The 13,087-nt window shown below is 41.9% G+C and overlaps 1 protein-coding gene across 4 annotated transcripts in view; it reads left to right on the plus strand.

Annotated features, from left to right (window-relative positions):
- FOXO3 (forkhead box O3) overlaps positions 1-13,087 on the plus strand; it is a 125,403-nt gene that overhangs the window by 89,591 nt on the left and 22,725 nt on the right. Inside the window, exon 1 of one of the 4 annotated variants that reach the window (XM_055390727.2) lies at positions 6,498-6,595. The exons of the other annotated variants lie outside the window; for them this stretch is intronic. The gene's annotated coding sequence lies outside the window, so the exon portion shown is untranslated. Of the gene's footprint in view, positions 1-6,497; positions 6,596-13,087 lie in introns of those variants that run through there. 4 annotated transcript variants of the gene reach the window in all.

Below are 13,087 nucleotides of genomic sequence, written 5' to 3' on the forward strand. Positions count from 1 at the left end.
ACTCCTTAGTTTATAGCTGTTTGAAAGGATCTGATGAGCTTGTGTCTAGAGAAACAGCTAACATTTCACATAATGCCTCAGAGAGTTGTGTGTTACTTGACGTTCGTTGTGTGTTACTTTGAACCTGAAAATGGCTCAGAAACATCCGTTTCTTCATATTTGTCCTCCCTTGTCTTGTTGTGAAGGGATTACTCTCAATGGCTCCGATATATTTAATGATTTGTTAATCCTTAGGGAAAGACCTGGTACCTGATCGTATTATGAGCCCACACATCGTTCCCATTAGCAAATGAAAAACCTGACTAAAGGGAAAGGGCTGGAAATTTCAGGAGGACCAAGTTAAAGAGTTCCAGAAAGTTTGGGGAGATAATCCTAGGGCTGACCCTGCCAACTCAGACTTAACCAAGGAGGTAGTTATAAGGTCAGGGGTCCTGCATCCTCAGGAATGCCCTTAGAGTCACTGACTGCTAATATGGTGGGACCAGTGAGCCCTGGAGCACAGGGACACGTGCTGGTTGAGGAGTGGGCTCACCCTCCAACTCTCCACCGTATTCTGACCCCTCCCTCTTAGACTCTTCTGTCTCCTCCAGCCACAAGCAGGGTCTAAAAGAACTGTTTCCTACATTCTTTTAGCCCCTGAGGCACCCAGTTATAGGAATTTTCTATTTCTACTGTGTGTTCAGCTTTTATAGTCTCTTGCATGACTGTCCTTGCCAGTTAATACTATTTCTCCTGCCCTTTGGGTAATAGATATTACACTACTGATGCTTGTATTTCCAGTTTCTTAAGTGCTTTCAAGTTTACCTAGCATGTACATGAAGTAGATTAGAGCCTGGTACAATAAAATACTGCATTTCTGTTATGGCCTTTAGAAAAACTATGATTTTACCTCATGGGCATTCAATCTGCTTCATTCATCATAGTTTAGGGGTAGTGCTAATAATTAACTTACACATTTGGGAACACCCTAGATTTTAAGTTAGAATACATGGGTATCTGAGTGGCTCAGTGAATGTTTTTTCAGAAAAATGCAATCAGTGCCTAGTTCTTTAGTTACTGGAAATGTCCTTTCTTTATTTGATCTTTTTTTGTGAACTTTTGAGCTTTGTGATGCTCATCTGTGTGTGTAATTAGCACCCAGGAGTGTCGTGGAATAAATAGTTGACTTGGTCAGCATTTCATAATACCATTATATTGGTCATCAGCCGCTTTTGCATCCTGTGGTTTTGAACAAGAAAAAAAAATCTTGCAAAACCACTACGGTGAAATACTGAATATGCAGATGAGGTATAGGTTAAAGAAGGCAGTCCCTCGGGAGGCTCCTCATTAGAGCTGAATTTCAGTGAGGTGTGGAGGGGACAGAAGATACTATTAGCCGAAGTCATTTTACAGAATTGACTGCATCGTACTCTTTATTTCCATACAGAAAATATACATCAATTGTTTTGTTTGCAGTAGCCAACATGGGGTATTCTGTTGTGTAGCATTTACTTTCTCTGCTTCTTTCACTGGTAACACCTTGATTTACAGTGACTATTAGGATAATTAACATTGACACTTGGAAGATAGCCTGCTTCCAAATGCATGCACACTTGTCTGTTTTATAAATGCTAACCCAAACTTTTTCCTTTCCTAGCTGAAAAATGTGTCTCCACTCCTTCCAGTCTTTCCAGGGTGTGGGCCTGTGCGTAGCTGTGTGACTGTGCCCACACACTGGCATATATTTCAGAGCTACCAAAAAGAAATCAGTTGCTCTTGAAATAACAAGACAAAAAGGAACGGTTTTTCTGAGCCATAACATCTGAAGAGCTAGAAGCAGTTGTGTTTGTATGTGTGACGCTAAAGCCAGTAAATTTCATGTGAAGGAAGGGATTGTAAACTAAGAACAGAAAAGCAGTTTTCCTGGATTTCAGATGTCAAACTCTCAAGCTGTTTAACTCACCCACTCAGCACCTCCACATCCATCCCTGTAATGTGCTTGCATTGTCAGTGATTTGTTTCTGCAGGTTTTGATGCCAGAAGACAAATAATAAAATAGTAGGCATATGTAACCTTAAAGCAGTTTTCTACCAGAGTTTTTGATTGAGGTTAAACAGAAGTATCCTGATCACGTTGTCAGTTGGCAGGCAAAAGGCATCATATTTTAAGATTCACATAGTTTTAGAGCAAGCTCATCTTTTCTGGCTCAATAATAAACTAATTACATGTTTTAAATAGTATAGAGCTGAGTCCCTGTTTCAGATTAAGCCTCATAATAGCAAGGGCCAGGCACTAGCAGACATTTGCTTGATGTTTCTGGCTTGAGGATCCGTAACATGGTGCCAGCTGTTTTAGGGCCTGAATAGGCCTGCCAGGGACAGCCAGGTGATATTGGCTTGCCGTAGTCACAGGCTGATTCTCCCAGAACACAGAAGCCTCCAGACGTGCCACCGAGGAAAGCCTGGATATGTAGAAGTTCAGTTTATGGCTATAGTAATATTTGGGCGTTCCCCAAAATAGTGATCCCAGTTCAGGTTAGGACATGATAGTAGTGTCCCTTTGAGGTCTGTCTGAGAAAAGGTGTCATTTCTAAAAAATTAGTTTTAGCAGATGGGCAGATCTGGCTCCAGCAAGGCTTGCTTCACGGCTTGTCATTTTTCCACATTTTCCATCCCTTTCATAAGCCTAGGGACCACATGCTGAACATTTAATGGAATCACACAGATTTTGTAGTCTTTAAAGCTTCTTATTCCTTGGTCACTTGTTAGTGGTGCCTCCCTCCTTGGTCAGTTTGGTGACTTCAGAAGGAAATACACAGTGCAGTGGTGAGAGCTTCACTTTTGAAGTTAGCCTCAGGCTTGATTTCTAGCACCACCACCCACTAGACAAATTGCTTAACCTTTCTGCACCTCAGTTTCCTCCTGACAGGCTTGTTGTGAAAATGAAATGAGATCAAATTTGTCAAGCACAGAGCATTGGCCCTGCGAGGCACCACATACATGAATGTCCTTCAGATTGTAGGTGAAGTAGACTTGATTTGGGATTTTTCTTGTTACCTAGGTGCTTGTGTAGAGGAGACTTTAGAACCAGAATGTGTTATTTGTGGTTTTGAGTGTGCCTGGGACTCTGAGCCGACTGAATTACCAAGTAATGGGGGCCCCATGGCATCCCATGACAGGTGGAGAGCCGGCTCTTCACCCTGGATGGACCTGAAATGCCTGCTAAGGCCTTGCTCCACGGAGTAGCACACACCCTATCAGTTTGCCCTTCTTTCCATCTCTTATTCTAGAGACCTTAAAGCCTACTTGTTGGTATATATTTTCAGGTTTTTGGAAATTGGGCTGTATAATTGAAGTTAATACCAGTGATGAGACTTTTCAACCTGAAAACAACCTAGATGCTACTTCACATTTTGCAGTGGAAGCTTACTTTCATCTTCACTCATGTAGGACATTCTTTGGTCTCAATGTTTTATCACATCTCATGTTAAAGTATAATTCAGGTCTATTTTGTGGCTCCTGCCCCCTTCCCATTAATTCAATGGTTAAACAGATACTATTTTTTGACCCCCTACTATGTACCAGGCCCTCTGCCGGGTGCTAAAGCTATAGTAAAACATGGTATCTCGTTTAAAGAGCCAGACTGCACCCTGCATTTTATCTTTGCTATTAGTGTGCTGATCCAGACATTGGTACTAATGTTCTCTTTCTGGGTGGTGGGTTACACCTCAAGGCCAGGTGATGTGAGTCTGTCTCTGCTCTGTTGACACTTAGGAGCTGATTGGATTCAGGTGTGGCACTGTGCCTCTTTGGTCCTCAGGGTCTGCGACTGTGAAGTTGGGGCTGCCTGTTTCATAGAAAGAGGGTTTCCTGGCCCTCTCCATGTTCCCCAGCTATTGCTATTTTTACTGAGCTTCCTGCCCTGGTTGCTTGTCATATGTCATGAAAGTGATGCTAAATTCTTGGATGTGCTCCTGAGTTCTGGATGCATGTTTCCTATGCCCTTTTATTCGATTTCCACACACAATAAGTTTTCAAACTGGAAAAAGGTGCAGCCTTATTTTGTTTAAGCTAAGTGAATATTAATAATAAAACTATTTCTGTTCCACTTCATGGCTTTTATAACTTCATGCCTGTTAACTCTTTGAGGCAACCATTTTGTGTGGCTAATTTGAGCATGGTCTTAAAAGAGAATTTCAGTAGCATGTGTTTGCTGAGCACCTTGTGGGAAGGGGAAACAGATTCAATAACATCACAGGAGAAGCTTGGAGAAAGACAACAGGGGCATCCAAATGCTGCAGCTTTAACCTACTTTCTGGGACTGTCATCTCGCTGACTGCACGCCTTTAGGTGCTTCTTCCTCAGTCTGTGGAGAGAGGGACCTGGGGCTAGAAATAGGAGAGTTTGTGGGGAGTGGCAGGATGCTGCAGGGAGTGGGTGTGGGCAGAGGTTGCAAGACTGCCAGGGTTCTCTGTGTGCCGGAAGTGCAGGTTTGGCTGTGAGGAATGGAATGTTCCCTCTTGCCCTCCAAGAGCAGAAACAGCTGTGGAAGAGCTTGAAAAGAAGATTACTAAAAGAAAAAATAATAATAATTAATATGAAAATAAAATCCACCCTAGAAAACCCAACAGAACTGTGTGTGGAGTATAGTGGTAGTCATCTTTTTCATGCTATTTAAGAGAACTTTCTTCCTATCTAGGATTTCTTTTTCAGTTGAGGGCAGGATAAATTGTGTACCCAGCCCTTTCTCCCCTTGGGAAAGCCTCATATGTCTCATTTTGTTTGGATAGAAAATTGATTCATTATTCTGATCACCAGATGATGATTTTATTCTTTTTATGAGGGACCAGAACCTGTCGCTTGCTTGCTGCTTGAAAACTTAAATGTTAGTTTCCAAAGGCCATCTCTGTGGGTAGAGGGTTATCGTCAGCAGTTTAACGGGAAATCTTGTTTCTAACTGGAAATTTAATTATTCAGCCAAGTTCCCAACAATGTTTACTTTAGAGCATCGTCTTTTTTTTTTTTTTTAAGTCCCTTAATGGTTTAAACTTTTAAGCTTTAGGCAAGAGTAGAGTGGAGCTAGATTTACATATCAGGTTGTTTGTGCAATCTTTTACATGAAAGTTTATGTTTTCTTCTCAATCTGAAAGATTTGGTTTTGGCCATTATAGCTGGTATTATATATGATGTAATAACTCTCTCTGATCTCAGATACATTTTTATGCTGTCATACTTTCTGCACCTGCTTTTGAACAACATCTTAGTCCCAAAGTAGATAAAATCTAGCAGAAGGGAGTAGGCAGCTAAAAACTAGATTCTAGCAATATCTAAGGAAATTACAAGGATCAGTTAGTGTTCCATTCCTTCCTTCTTCGGCTAGATCAATTCCTAGTTTTGTGAAAGTCCACATGCCTTCTTTCTGTCCATGCCTGTGCATGCTGGGTGGAGAAGCATCAGAGCAGAATGAGGTGACTGTCCCCAAGGCAGGGTAAGGTCAAGGATCTTTCCCCTCACCTCATGATTTTCAAAAGAAAAGCAGATCTGGACCTCAGTTACCTAAAATAAAATAAAATTACCCTAGCTCTTATTCTGCACATATAATCACAGCTTTAATCTCTCATCCCAGTTCTCACCTTTATCTTCTCAATGGTGGAAACTTGGACTTAAAGGACATTACTGTGCTGTGTTACCAGATCTAAGGAGACTGGGAATCATTAGATTGGAATCAGATCCTCAGTCAATGGAAATATAAGGAGGAAAGACCGTTGGTTCTTGGCCCTAATTGCACATTAGAATAATCTGGGGAGCTGTAAAAATGTACCTATATCCAGGCCTTACCCCATCTATTGAATCAAAACCTCTGAGACTGGGATGTGAGTGTTTAAAGTCTCCCCAGGTGATTCTAATAGGCGGGGTGAAGAACTACTACTGAAGGGAAATTGAGGGCCTCTTCCAGAGAATTGCCTTTGAAAGATCCTGTCATTATACACTGAAGGCTCCCACCCGGGCCTGCTCCTGAAGCTATCTGTTTGCAGTGCTCTCCTGTGGCACGCAGACCTCTGGGTCTCCCTGTGAATTGGGGTTCCACTGGGCTGTTCAAAAAACCTTTGTCATCTGTGGTTCAGCAGACGCGTATGTTAGAATTCAGGCATTTGGCAACCTCATTCTGAATTGTCAGTGCCCACAAGTCAAGCGGTGAGACCCACTTGAAATGCTGGTCCTGTACACAAAGTGGGTGAGCACTGTATTGAAAGACAGTCCTTTCCAGTGCTTTCCCCTGAAATTCCTTGTAAGGACCAGGAGACGCCTCCAGTCGGCCTGGTGGGAAGTAGTGGGCCTGGCTTTGGAGTTAACCATAACTCATTTTGCTGCTCTAGACAGTCCTCCTCCCACCCCACCCCACCCCACCTCAAAAAAAAAAGAGAGAGGAGGGGGTTGTCTTTAAAGAAAAAAAAAAGCAGGGGCTTTTAAGAGTTAAATTACACAACTCCCTTTTTATTTTTAAAGTGAGCAGATTTCTTGTTGCCGTTGCTGAGAAAGATAAATTGATACCACATGTTGCTTCCAGACAAAAACCTCTCTGTGTTCCAGGGGAAGCACATGCAGCTGGTGTCTGGGTGAGTGGACAGTCTCCACAAGGTAAACATGGTTTGGAAGGGCTGAAGCGGACGTAGGGTACAAAATTTAAGAAATTACCAGTTACTTCTGACTGGCACGGCACCTCTGAAATACTTTTTAAAAGTTTGAAATCCTTTCCTGGAAGGGGCCACCCTGGAACCTTTTGGCTTAAAGTATATGATGCTCGGAAAACAGTAAGTTAACATTTATGATGTCACTGCTTCCGTGTGGGATCTAACAGTTGTTGGGAGCTGCTTTTGTACTTGGCACTTCACTGAGTAGTTTGCATGCAGAGCTTTATTTAATCTTCCCAAAGAGCCAAGAGTAGTCAAAGAATGTTTTTATCCTGCCTGTGGGAATTATCCCCTTTGTAAATTATTGGTGGAATACTTTTCATTTCAGGAAGCTTCTCTCTCACACCTAATCTAATCTGTTTGGGGTCCATGTGTCTTCACAACCAGTTAGCATGTATGTAGAGATCATGGATACTTTAGTATTAGTAATAATTGTATCTTGCAATAGAAAACGGTCTTCATTATAACAAGAAAAATAATTGCCAGATTCTGCTAGGTGCAGTCATCTTTATGCTGATTTATTCAAGGTGGACCAAACAAAGGAATCTCTAGGCAGCAGGACTGTGAAATGTGAATTCCATCATGCTGCCTCCTTCACACACCTATTGCACCTGCCTCCTGGAAGGGTTATGCCACTGATTGCCAGTTCTGTAACTGATTAACTACACCTAACGGGTTTCTGCCCCAGTGCAGGGCTTCCTTCAGTGTAAATTGTTTTGTAAAAGAGAAGATGGACATAAAAATGGAATAAAGAGTATTCTTACCACTGCACTCTCTTTATACACATTGTGATAGAGGTGTTTTAAGGGTTCTTTAAACCTTTAGGCCCATGTTGGGGACAAGCTGGTACATTTGTCCCTGAAGCTGAAGTTTTTTCCTAGAGATCTTTCTTTCTTGTAATTTCATCAAAATCTTGATTTCTAAGTACTGAATTTAAATCACATGATTTTGGGTTTGGGGGTCATAGTAGCTTCTTAGCTTCTTTAGTGAATAACTGTGACAATTGCCTGAGCTCTAGCAGTAGGTGTCTTGGTTATTACCTTCCTTACTATCTTAGCCTTAAGGAAGGCACATCCCTAGTTCTTCAGCCAGTTACCATTGGCCTGCCTCATAGGGTATATATAGCAAAATGTGTATTTAGATGTGATTAGAAAAATCATTCTCGTTCTGTCAAGCCAGTCCTTTTTTATCTTCAGCTCCCAATCCCAAAACTAATGTAAAATGTTAGAAATTTAGACTATTTGGTAAGGTGACATACGAATTAGTGAAAAATCATAGAATATTTGTAATGATAGTTTTCCTGGGATTGAGGTGGCAGGAGGGACATTTGAAATCTTAACAGAAATTGTATCACCATTAATTTTTGATATCAGGGAAGAAGTGGGGAAACATTGGAGTTCTGGTATTTTATCTGGCATCTATTTATTTACCTTTCCTGCTTTACCAACATTTAAGTAGAGAAGTTAGTACAGTTGAGCCTTGAACAATGTAGATTTGAATTGCACAGGTCCACTTACATAGAGCTCTTTTTCAACCAAACACAGCATTCCCATAATGTGAAACCCCCCTCTGGGCCTGGGGGAGTTGGCTCTTATATGTGAGTTTCTTCTGCGGGGCTGACTGTGGAGTGGAGTATGCACAGGTTTAGTTCCAGATGGTCCTGGAACCAGTCCCCTGCGTATAACAAGGATTAACTGTAATCGGAATCATGACCTGTGAGGAAAACAGAATGTATTTCTGGCATCTGATTTTGAGGGGTAACTGGGCGTTTGAACTAGAAATGGACAGATGAGCCATATTTGTTGGCCTTTGTCAATGCCCTACCTTCAGATTATGGATTTTGTCAATGGAAGGCTGGCCACCCTGTATGAATAGAAGGCTGCTGAGATTGGGGACTGTGAGAATGATGGTGGCACAGTTTTTGTTTGTGTTGACTTAGTAATGTAACTGGAAAAACCTGTCTGAACTTTCTGTGGGTAATAGGCTCCAGGGAATGCATTCTGCCACTAAGAAACCTCTAAACTGAGAGTCAAGCAAAGATTGGCCACTGAAGCTAATAGTCTATTTAATAAGTTGGGCTTTGTTTCAGAATCTAAGAGTAGTTAATATTGGGGGTGGGAGGGTTGTGGGTTTTTATGTGGTTTTTTGAGACGGAGTCTCGCTCTGTCATCCAGGCTGGAGTGCAGTGGAGATGGGGTTTTGCCACGTTGGCCAGCCTGGTCTCAAACTCCTGATCTCAGGTGATCTATCCCCCCTTGGCCTCCCAAAGTGCTAAGATTACAGGTGTGAGCCACCGTGCCTGGCCAACATTGGTTTGTATGGTAATCACTGTCCTCTTTAGAATGAATGCGATCATGGCCAGTTTACTAAAGAAAGACAAGTAAGTCCTATAGAATAAGCTCATACTTTGAGGTTTCCTCTTCTGAAAGACTTTTTGTTTGCTTTTTGGGGTTTTTGTGTTTTTTTGTTTGTTTGTTTTGTTTTTGTTTTGTTTTTTGAGATAGGGCCGTGCTCTGTCGCCCAGGCTGGAGTGCAGTGGTGAAATCACAGCTCACTGCAGCCTCAGCCTCCCAGGCACAAGTGATCCTCCCACCTCAGCCTCCCCAGTAGCTGTGACTATAGGTACATGCCACCACACCTAGCTAATTTTTGTATTTTTTGTAGAGACAGGGTTTTGCCATGTTGCCCAGGCTGGTCTTGAACTCCTGAGCTCAAGCAATCAGTCTGCTTCAGAGTCCCAAAGTACTGGAATTATAGGCGTTAGGCACTGTGCCTGGCTCAGACTTTGTTTTTAAAAATCTTAAAAAAAAATTTTTTTTTAGGAAGGGCCCACCAAATACCCGTAACTATTTCATAAACAAATTAAAATAGTAAGATTGTGCTTTTATATTCCTATTCTTTCTTAAATGTTAAATGATTCTTTAGATAATCTGTTTAACTGTTAGCCCAAGTAGATTAAGTGGTGACTTCTGCATAATTTGGTAAGAGGCCTATATGAAAGGTTGTAGAAAAAGCAGTGCTGGAGTTTAGGAAACCCAGTGTCAGTTTTGGCTCTTGTGAACAGTAGCTGTGGGACCTTGCATTAAGTTATTTAATATCTCTCAGCCTGAGTCTTCGTATATAAAATTAGGGCACTGACATACTAATTCTTGCAGGTTTATTATGAGGATTAGAGACGATGAATCTAAAACACTCTGGCTCAGTAACTGACAGTGCTGTAATCTGGCAGGCACTGTCACCCTTGCAATTAGGGGACCTGGTTGGTTGGGCAGTCTCCATGGTCCTTTCCCACCCGAACACCCTGTGGTTATGGCCCTGGATGTGGGTGTTCCAGCCCCTTTTTACCACATGCCCTTATAGAAGCTTAATATCTGTGTCCAGATTTTAACCCCGTGTAGCTTTTAATTTTATAAAACTATACGCATACGTTGTTGGAGGTTAGAATTGTGATAGATGGCCATCAGAAAATTTATGTGGGGCATTTTGCAGTTCTATAAGATGTTTCACACTTTTTCTCAGTTGAGTTGGAATTGGTGATGCTAAAGTACATTTTACAATATTGTTCCCTAAATGCTTTTTAAGGGGGGATAGCTGAATACTTGACTGGTCATTCTAGTTAATTCTGTGTGTTGGTGTGATCTCCTTCCAGAATCTAACGCAGAGGGGGCTGGACAGAGTGGGAGTACTTAGGGTAGGTGTCCACATTTCCACATAGCCTCGGGACCTCCCTGTTTTTTCACTTAGAAGCTTGAGTTTGTTTTTATTTAATATATCTAGTGACCTGAATTGTAGATCCACCTGTACTTGCCTGCTTTCTGAACCCTGCAGAGTACATGTTGAGAGCATGCTTCATACCTATTGCATAGAGAAATTGTTTTACTTTTTAAAGAAGTGTACTATCTGGACCATTAGTAGAGATGCCATTATTCTTTTTAAAAACCGTAAAAGGAATCAGGATATATAGTCTCCTGGGCAGCATTTGCTTTATCAGATACTCAGCATGTTGCTTATGTTCTTCTCTCAAACGCAGTTGTAGAAATGCCAACTTATGACCCATGATTGCTAATGCTTATTGCCTATCCTGAACTACAGGCCCTTCCTACATGTGAAGCAGAGTATTTTGGATTATTTACTAATGGTAAAATCCTGCTGACATTCTGTGTTTTTAAAACATTCTGGGCTGGGCGTGGTGGCTCATGCCTGTAATCCCAGCACTTGGGTGGGGAGGCCGAGGTGGGCAGATCACTTGATGTCAGGAGTTTGAGACCAGCCTGGCCAACATAGTGAAATCCTGTCTCTAGTTAAAATACAAAAATTAGGCCGGGCGTGGTGGCTCATGCCTGTAATCCCAGCACTTTGGGAGGCCGAGACGGGCGGGTCACGAGGTCAGGAGATCGAGACCATCCTGGCTAACACGATGTAGAGACAGGGTTACTACCACACTTCTCTGTCCCCTGCACTTTGCAACAAGTAGAAACCCAGTCTCTACTAAAAATACAAAAAATTAGCTGGGCGTGGTGGTGGGTGCCTGTAGTCCCAGCTACTCGGGAGGCTGAGGCAGGAGAATGGCGTGAACCTGGGAGGCAGAGCTTGCAGTGAGCCGAGATCGCGCCACTGCACTCCAACCTGGGCAACAGAGCGAGATTCTATCTCAAATAAAAAAAAGAAAATACGAAAATACAAAAATTAGCCAGGTGTGGTGGCACGCACCTGTAATCCCAGCTACTCGGGAGGCTGAGGTGGGAGAATCACTTGAACCCTGGAGGCGGAGGTTGCAGTGAGCCAAGATCAAGCCATTGCACTCCAGCCTGGGTGACAGAGTGAGACTCTGTCTCGGGCGGCGGGGGGAACATTCTGGTAGAAGCATGTGTTTGTATCTTCTACATGAATACAGTTGGTGATTGCCAATTTAAACAAATATATATATATGTATATATATATAACTTTTAGGATTGTCCATATTTAATATATGGACAGTAGCATCAGGCAGTATCTTTTGACTTTAACTTGCAAATAAAAACTCATCTGGCCTGCAGGTACTGTTCCGGATGTGGAGCATACAGATTCATCAGCTCCTCCCTTTTACTGCAGGAGGCATTTTACAGATTAGAATGAGCCTGCTGCAGGCCATGAACTCTCTCCACCATGGACTCTGTGTTTTATAATAGCAATAAGAACACCCTGACTTCATAGCATGACTGGCTTCTGAAATATATTATGTGTCATCCTTACGTCATCCCTGTACAGAGATGGTTTGGATATGATTATAGCCATAATGAAGGTGGGGAACTGCAGTTGTTGCAGACAAATTAGATTTGTTCAGGGTCACATGGTTGGTCAGTGGCAGAGATAGGACTGAATCTGGGTCATCACTGTCAACTGGGTGTATTTGCCAAGCCAGGAGGAGAATTCTTGCAAGATGGAGTTTTGAGGGTATTTTGCCCTACTTTTTAAGTAAATATTTTATTTTAGGATACTTTTAAATTTACAGAAAAGTTGCAGAGATAGTAGAGAGTTCCCATACACCCAATATCAAGTTTCCCCTGTGGTTAACATCTTACAGTATATGACATTTGTCACAACTGATGAATCAATATGGATATATTATTATTAACTTAAGTTTGTACTTTCTTCAGATTTCTTTCATTTTTACTTAATGTTTTTTTTTTGTTCCAGGATTCCATCCAGCATACCATATTACCTTTAGCCATCATATCTCCTTAGGCTCTTTTAGGCTGTGACTATTTTGAGAAGTACTGACTAGGCATTTTGTAAATGTCCCTTAATTGAAATGTGTCTGATGTCTTTCTCATGCTTAGACTGAGGTTATGGGCTTTGGAAGGCAGACCACAGAAGGTGCCATTCTCATCATGTCATATCAAGGGTACATATTATCAGCTCATCTTATCCTTGTAGATATTGACCCCGATCACCTACTGAAATAGTGTTTGTCAGTTTCTCCACTCTAAAGTTGCTCTTTTCCCTCCTTTTCATACTGTACTCTTTCTAAGGAAGTTACTATGCTCAGCCCACACTAACTTGACAGGCAAGTGTCTATATAAATTATTTGAATTCTTCTGAATGGGAGACTTGCCTACTTCTCTAATCAACCTGGCAAATCCTGCTTTACACTTCTTATGTCTGCAAGAGTTACATGGTAAGGTGTAAAATCTGGCAGGATGAGATGGAGTCATAGAAAGGTTAGGTAAAAATTCTCATCGGTTCTTCATTCACAGAAGTAGTTAAGAAAAGGTAGACATTGTGCCTCTATACTAGTGGAGGAGGGGACCATGAGAAAATAAAATAGCCCTCCACCAGGTGATTAATTACCCTTAGAGAGCCGGGGAAGTTTGTTGCAAAGTGCAGGGGACAGAGGAGTGTGGTAGTAAATTCCAAGTGTGAACTTCAATATGGGCA

The sequence above is a fragment of the Gorilla gorilla genome, chromosome 5, assembly GCF_029281585.2.
Source record: "Gorilla gorilla gorilla isolate KB3781 chromosome 5, NHGRI_mGorGor1-v2.1_pri, whole genome shotgun sequence".
NCBI lineage: Eukaryota > Metazoa > Chordata > Mammalia > Primates > Hominidae > Gorilla > Gorilla gorilla.